The sequence below is a fragment of the Triticum urartu genome, chromosome 3A (genome assembly GCF_056163025.1).
Source record: "Triticum urartu cultivar PI428250 chromosome 3A, HENAU_Tu73, whole genome shotgun sequence".
Classification (NCBI taxonomy): domain Eukaryota; kingdom Viridiplantae; phylum Streptophyta; class Magnoliopsida; order Poales; family Poaceae; genus Triticum; species Triticum urartu.
Genome location: NC_141875.1, coordinates 723,141,317 through 723,147,621, shown reverse-complemented (window position 1 = coordinate 723,147,621; position 6,305 = coordinate 723,141,317).

Genomic DNA, 6,305 nt, shown 5'->3' with positions numbered 1-6,305 from the left:
CGCCGCAGCACTCCGGCCGGCCGTCACGTGCCGCCCCTCGCCGACCTCGCCGCCGCGCCGCCCCGTCCACTCCGGCGACCTCCGAAGCCCGGCCGGCCTCCTCTTCCTCCTCCCCGCGGCGCACTCCGGCCGCCACCGTCCGTCGATGCCGGCAAGACCTCCGGCGAGCTCGGATCTGACCTCGGGGCACGTGCAAACCCTAGATCCGGTTGACTTCTTCTTCCTCTCCCACTTATTTTTTGCAAACTTTGGCATGTCATAACTCTCTCATCGTAGATCCGATTTGTGCGTGCAGCATATCAAAATGTTCGCCTCGACGAGTACATCATTTCATCTCATTGCATCATTTTCATTTGAGCTCATATTGATGCCCGAAATGCTGTTGGAAGAGGGCTATGTGATGATTTTGGCAGATCTGTTTCAACAAATGGCATTTTGTCATTTTTGCCATGATTAATGTGTGCATGCTATGATCCTGAGCTCTACATGTGTTTTGTTATATGCCATGTCATATTTAAAGATGTGCTTTCCATGTATTTTTTTGATATTTGTGGTGACTAGCACAAGCTTGCAAAGTAGCATAATTTGTGTCCTGATTTTGTTGTTATGCCATATGTTCATGTTGTTTCCTAGTGATCCGTGCCTCTTTTGAGGATGATCAGTAAGGATGTTTTGTTAACATTGTGGTGCTCTATCCATCCATGTCTTTGTTTGCATTTATGGAGCACCCTAGCTTGAGTCAATCGAGCTCTACTTTTGCTATAAAGTGAATCCTGGCAGATTGTTGACATGTTTAGCGATTTTGCCGAGGATGTTGCTATTGATCCGTGCATGCTATGTTGTTGTTCTTGCCATGTCTAGCTCCTATGCCATGTCTTATTGATGGGTATATGCTTAGTTTGTTATGCCATGATCTGTAGCGAGTGCATCGAGCTCGTAAACATACCTACTCGTTAACTGATTTGCATGCTCCAGTTTTTCACTAAGTCTGAATCTGTTTATATTTTTTCTATGTTCACATGCTTGCAATTGTATTTTCTGACCCCTTTTGGCTTAATATCACTAAGGGACTTTTGTTAAGTGCTTTGAGTAGCTTCATTCCATGCCCTTTTTTGCCATGTTAAGTTCCTGTAGCATGTAGTTTTCATGCTCTAAAGTGTGCTTCCTGATAATAAATTCCAGACTTGTGTTAATTTCACTAAGTCTGAAACCTGTTATCATTTGCACTTTTGCCATGCTTGTTTGAACTTGTTAATAGATGAATTAGCCGTAGCTCAGTGTTCATCTTTTGTCAAGAATCATGAGTGGATCCCTGTCATGTATTTTGTTGTCATGTTTGAGTGCTGTAGTATATTTATCTTGATGCATTTAGTTGGTCACTTGCTGGTTATCGCAGACCGGTGCCATATTTGTTTTGCTTGCCATTTCCAAACCGTGCATCTGATTCCGGTGTTATTTATATCGATTTCAACCGAAATCACCTCACCTTTCCAGTGGCACTCTTGGATTTCCAAGTTGAGGCCAGGTTCAATCATTCCTTGTCAAATCTTGCATATGCATCACATACCGCATCCCGCATAGCATACCATGTTTGCATCATGTTGTTTGAGCATTGCACGTGGTTGATTGTGTTCCGTTTGCTTGTTGTTCTTGTTTGGGTAGAGTCGGGAGACGAGTTCGTGAACGAGGAGCCCGTTGAGTTTGCTTACGAGGATCAAGTGAACTCTGAGAACTTTGCAGGCAAGATGACCATACCCTCGAAATCACTTCTATCTTTGCTTGCTAGATGCTTGCTCTTTTGCTATGCCTATGCTACGATACCTACCACTTGCTTATCATGCCTCCCAAATTGCCATGTCAAACCTCTAACCCACCATGTCCTAGAAAACCGTTGTTTGGCTATGTTACCGCTTGACTTAGCCCCTCTTATAGCGTTGCTAGTTGCAGATGAAGATTGGAGATCGTTCCTTGTTGGAACATGTTTATTGTTGGGATATCACTATATTATCTTATTATTTTAATGCATCTATATACTTGGTAAAGGGTGGAAGGCTCAGCCTTTTTCCTAGTGTTTTGTTCCACTCTTGCCGCCCTAGTTTCCGTCATATCGGTGTTATGTTCCCGAATTTTTGCGTTCCTTACGCGGTTGGGTTATAATAGGAACCCCTTGACAGTTCGCCTTGAATAAAACTCCTCCAGCAATGCCCAACCTTGGTTTTACCATTTGCCACCTATCCACTTCTTCCCTTGGGTTTCCGGAGCCCAAGGGTCATCTTTATTTAAACCCCCCTGGGCCAGTGCTCCTCTGAGTGTTGGTCCGACCGAGTAGACTGCGGGGCCACCTCGGGGCAACTTGAGGGTTGGTTTTACTCGTAGGATGTCTCATCTGAGTGTGCCCTGAGAATGAGATATGTGCAGCTCCTATCGGGATTTGTCGGCACATTCGGGCGGTGTTGCTGGACTTGTTTTACCATTGTCGAGGATGTCTTGTAACCGGGATGCCGACTCTGATCGGAATGTCTCGGGAGAAGGAATATCCTTCGTTGACCGTGAGAGCTTGTGATGGGCTAAGTTGGGACTCCCTTGCAGGGATTTGAACTTTCGAAAGCTGTGCCCGCGGTTATGGGCAGATGGGAATTTGTTAATGTCCGGTTGTAGATAACATGAAACTTAACTTAATTAAAATGAATCAACCGCGTGTGTAACCGTGATGGTCTCTTCTCGGCGGAGTCCGGGAAGTGAACACGGTGTTGGAGTAATGCTTGACGTAGGTTGTTCTAGGATCACTTCTTGATCATAGTTGTTCCTCCGTGCTTTCGCTTTCTCTTCTCGCTCTCATTTGCGTATGTTAGCCACCATATATGCTAGTCGCTTGCTGCAGCTCCACATCATACCTTGCCTTACCTATAAGCTTAAATAGTCTTGATCACGAGGGTGCGAGATTGCTGAGTCCCCGTGACTCACAGATTACTTCCAAACCAGATGCAGGGACCGATGATACCGCTCCAGACGATGCGCTTGAGCTCAAGTGGGAGTTCGATGAAGACTCTCGCCGTTACTATGTGTCCTTCCCAGACGATCAGTAGTGGTGCCCAGTTGGGGCGATCGGGGACCGTGTCGCATGTGGGGGTTGATCTTTATTTTGGTACCGTAGTCGGACCATGAGTGTATTGGATGATTGTAATGTTATTCATGTATTTGTGTGACGTGGCGAGTGTAAGCCAACTATGTATCCTTTTTCCCCTTCTATCTATTTACATGGGTTGTTGTGAAGATTACCTTACTTGCGACATTGCTTTCAATGCAGTTATGCCTCTAAGACGTGCTTGGACACGTAGGAGATATAGACGCATCGAGGGCGTTATAAGTTGGTAATCAGAGACTTCCCCGACCTTAGGAGCCCCCTGCTTGATCGAATCGTTGGCGTTGTTGAGTCTAGAAAAATGTTTTGAGTCATCTAGGATTATATATATCGGAGAGTTAGGAATTCTTTTTACTCCCCAGTCCCTTCGTTGCTCTGGTAAGGAATCCTGACGTAGAGTTTTGACTCTTCTCTTCTCAAATTTCACTAAAAAAATTAGGATCACGCGGGTATCTTGGAATCGTTCCGGTCGATTTGTGACGAGAATATTGTTCTTGGTGCCTCTTGTCATTTAGGGGTTGTGGCAGTGTCCCGGGGAGTTGAGCTCCGAGGTGTTGTCGTCACAATTTTATCGTTGAGATTCTGGAATACCTGAGTTTCGCCGACATCGAAAATCTCTTTTATGCAGTTGTTGGTGAGATAACCTCGACGCCACCCAGTACTGGGGCGGGAGTTCGGGAGTATTGCCCTAACTTGTATAACGGATGATTTTCGAAGGTTGAGGTAAATGATTTCCGAAGGTTTCTTGGTTATGTGTTGAAGGATGGATACAGCTGGATGTATGATTTGCTAGTTTTGGGTGAGATATTATGCTTCCCCTGTATCCCCAACACCTGATTGCATAACCGGAAAGGTTCGGGAGTTTCATAGGTGGGAATTCTTGTAGCTCTAGTTCTTCTTCCGCGGATAGTTGGTTTGGGATTGAGTAATCCTCACCAAGTATTTGTTCTTGTTCCGTACCTTGTTGTTTTTCTTCTACCTCAATTCTAAGTGGCTTCTTAATTTATGGATATGTGACCATTTCAATTGGAATGCATTTGTTCATTTTTTTCGGATGTGAAGACTTTATGTTGCAATTTCAATCCGTTTGATTCAGCTCAAATATTTGTCTGTCAAGTTGCTAACGGATGTCAACCTCTTCAGGATGGCTCCTCCAACGGGCACGACTCCAAATCCTGATCCGCCACCACCACCTCCACCTCCGGAGGCATGGCAAGATGTGATGGCCGCTACCAATGCAAACACGCAGCTGATCATGCAACTTCTTCAAGAGCGCAACCAAGGGAACCAGGGCCATGGCAACAATCAGAATCAGTTTGCTACACTCAACCAGTTCCTTGCTAACCAGCCAAAGACCTTCAGCAATTGTGTTGAGGCAACAGACGATGATGATTGGCTCGTGGACATATGCAAGCATTTCGAGTGTAGTAACGTCAGGCCTGAGGACTTTGTCAAGTTCGCCTCCTTCCAACTCAAAGACCAAGCTGCAGAATGGTTTCAGCAGTACAAAGATTCCAGAGGAGGTCGTGTGATTACCTGGGATGAATTCCGTCAAGACTTCAAAGCTCATCATATTCCTCAGATTGTGGCTGAGAGCAAGCGTGAGGAATTCCACAACCTGAAGCAAGGCACTATGTCTGTTTACCAGTACAACATCATGTTTAGAAGCTCACCCGTTTTGCTAAGCAGGACGTCCCTGACGAGAAGAGCATGATATATCAGTTCAGGGGTGGTCTCAGAGAAGAAATCCAGCTAGCTCTCGTCCTCTTTGAGCCCAAGAAGTACGATGAGTTTTACAACATTGCAATGAAGCAAGAGACTGCTCAACTGAAGTGTGATGCTTCCAAGAAGCGAGTCAGAGATGCAAATCCTTCTTCCTCAACTCAAGTGGCTAAGCAGCAAAAGTATTGGCTTCCTCCTCCTCCGTTCCGTCAGCCTTATCAGCAGAAGAGAAAAGGTGGCAGTGGATCTTCCCACCCACCCAACCCTGGCTTTCAGAACAAGACTTCGTCTCAAGCTCCAAGATCGAGTACTCCGTATCACCGTCCGCTCTCGGAGGTCACGTGCAACAAGTGCCAACAGAACGGTCACTATGCCAACAAATGCTTCAATCAGAGGCGTCTCCCTCCTCCTCCTCCTGTGAGATCGGCAAGTACAGCTGTGGTCAAGCATAACCCCAAGCACGCCAAGGTCAATTTGATGAATGCAGCTCAGGCAGAGGACTCGTCAGATGTCATCATGGGTAACCTTCCTGTTAGCGATGTTCCTGCAAAAGTACTTTTTGACACTGGTGCATCGCATTCTTTCTTGTCATTCCATTTGCATCGAAGCACAATGTTGATACTGAGGTTATGCCCAAAGTCATGCAAGTTGTTTCTCCCGGCAAGCTTTTGACTTCTAGTTTGGTTGCTCTCGATGTCTCTATCATGTTGGGCGACTACAAGTTTCTGTCCTCTCCAGTGGTTCTTGGTAACTCGGATATTGATCTTATTATTGGAATGGACCGGCTTTCTAAGCACAAGGCTCATCTTGATTGTGCAGCCAGGCAGATTCAATTGACTCATTCGTCTGAGGATGTAATTGTCTTTGCCGCTCGGGATAATACAATCCGTCTGTTTTCTCTCAATGAGAAGGACGAACTGGATGCCATCTCTCAAATTCTAGTCGTTTGCGAATATCAAGACGTCTTTCCAGAAGAGCTTCCAGGAATGCCTCCGCACCGGCCAGTTGAATTCGTCATCGATCTTGAGCATGGCACGGAACCTGTTTGCAAACGTCCTTACAAGCTGGGACCCAAAGAGTTGAAGGAGCTGAAGAAACAACTCGATGAACAAGAGCGTATGGGTCTCATCCGACCTAGTTCTTCTCCGTGGGGTTGTAGAGTTCTTTTTGTGAAGAAGAAGGATGGAACGGACCGACTTTGTGTTGACTACCGTCCATTGAACAAGAAGACTATAAAGAACAAGTACCCACTTCCCAACATCAATGAGCTGTTTGAACAACTCAAAGGTGCTCAAGTATTCTCCAAGCTTGATCTCCGTATGGGCTATCACCAGATTCGAATTCGTGAGCAAGATATCCCCAAGACGGCTTTCAGAACAAGCTATGGTTCATATGAATACACTATCATGTCTTTTGGCCTCGTCAACGCTCCTCCAACATT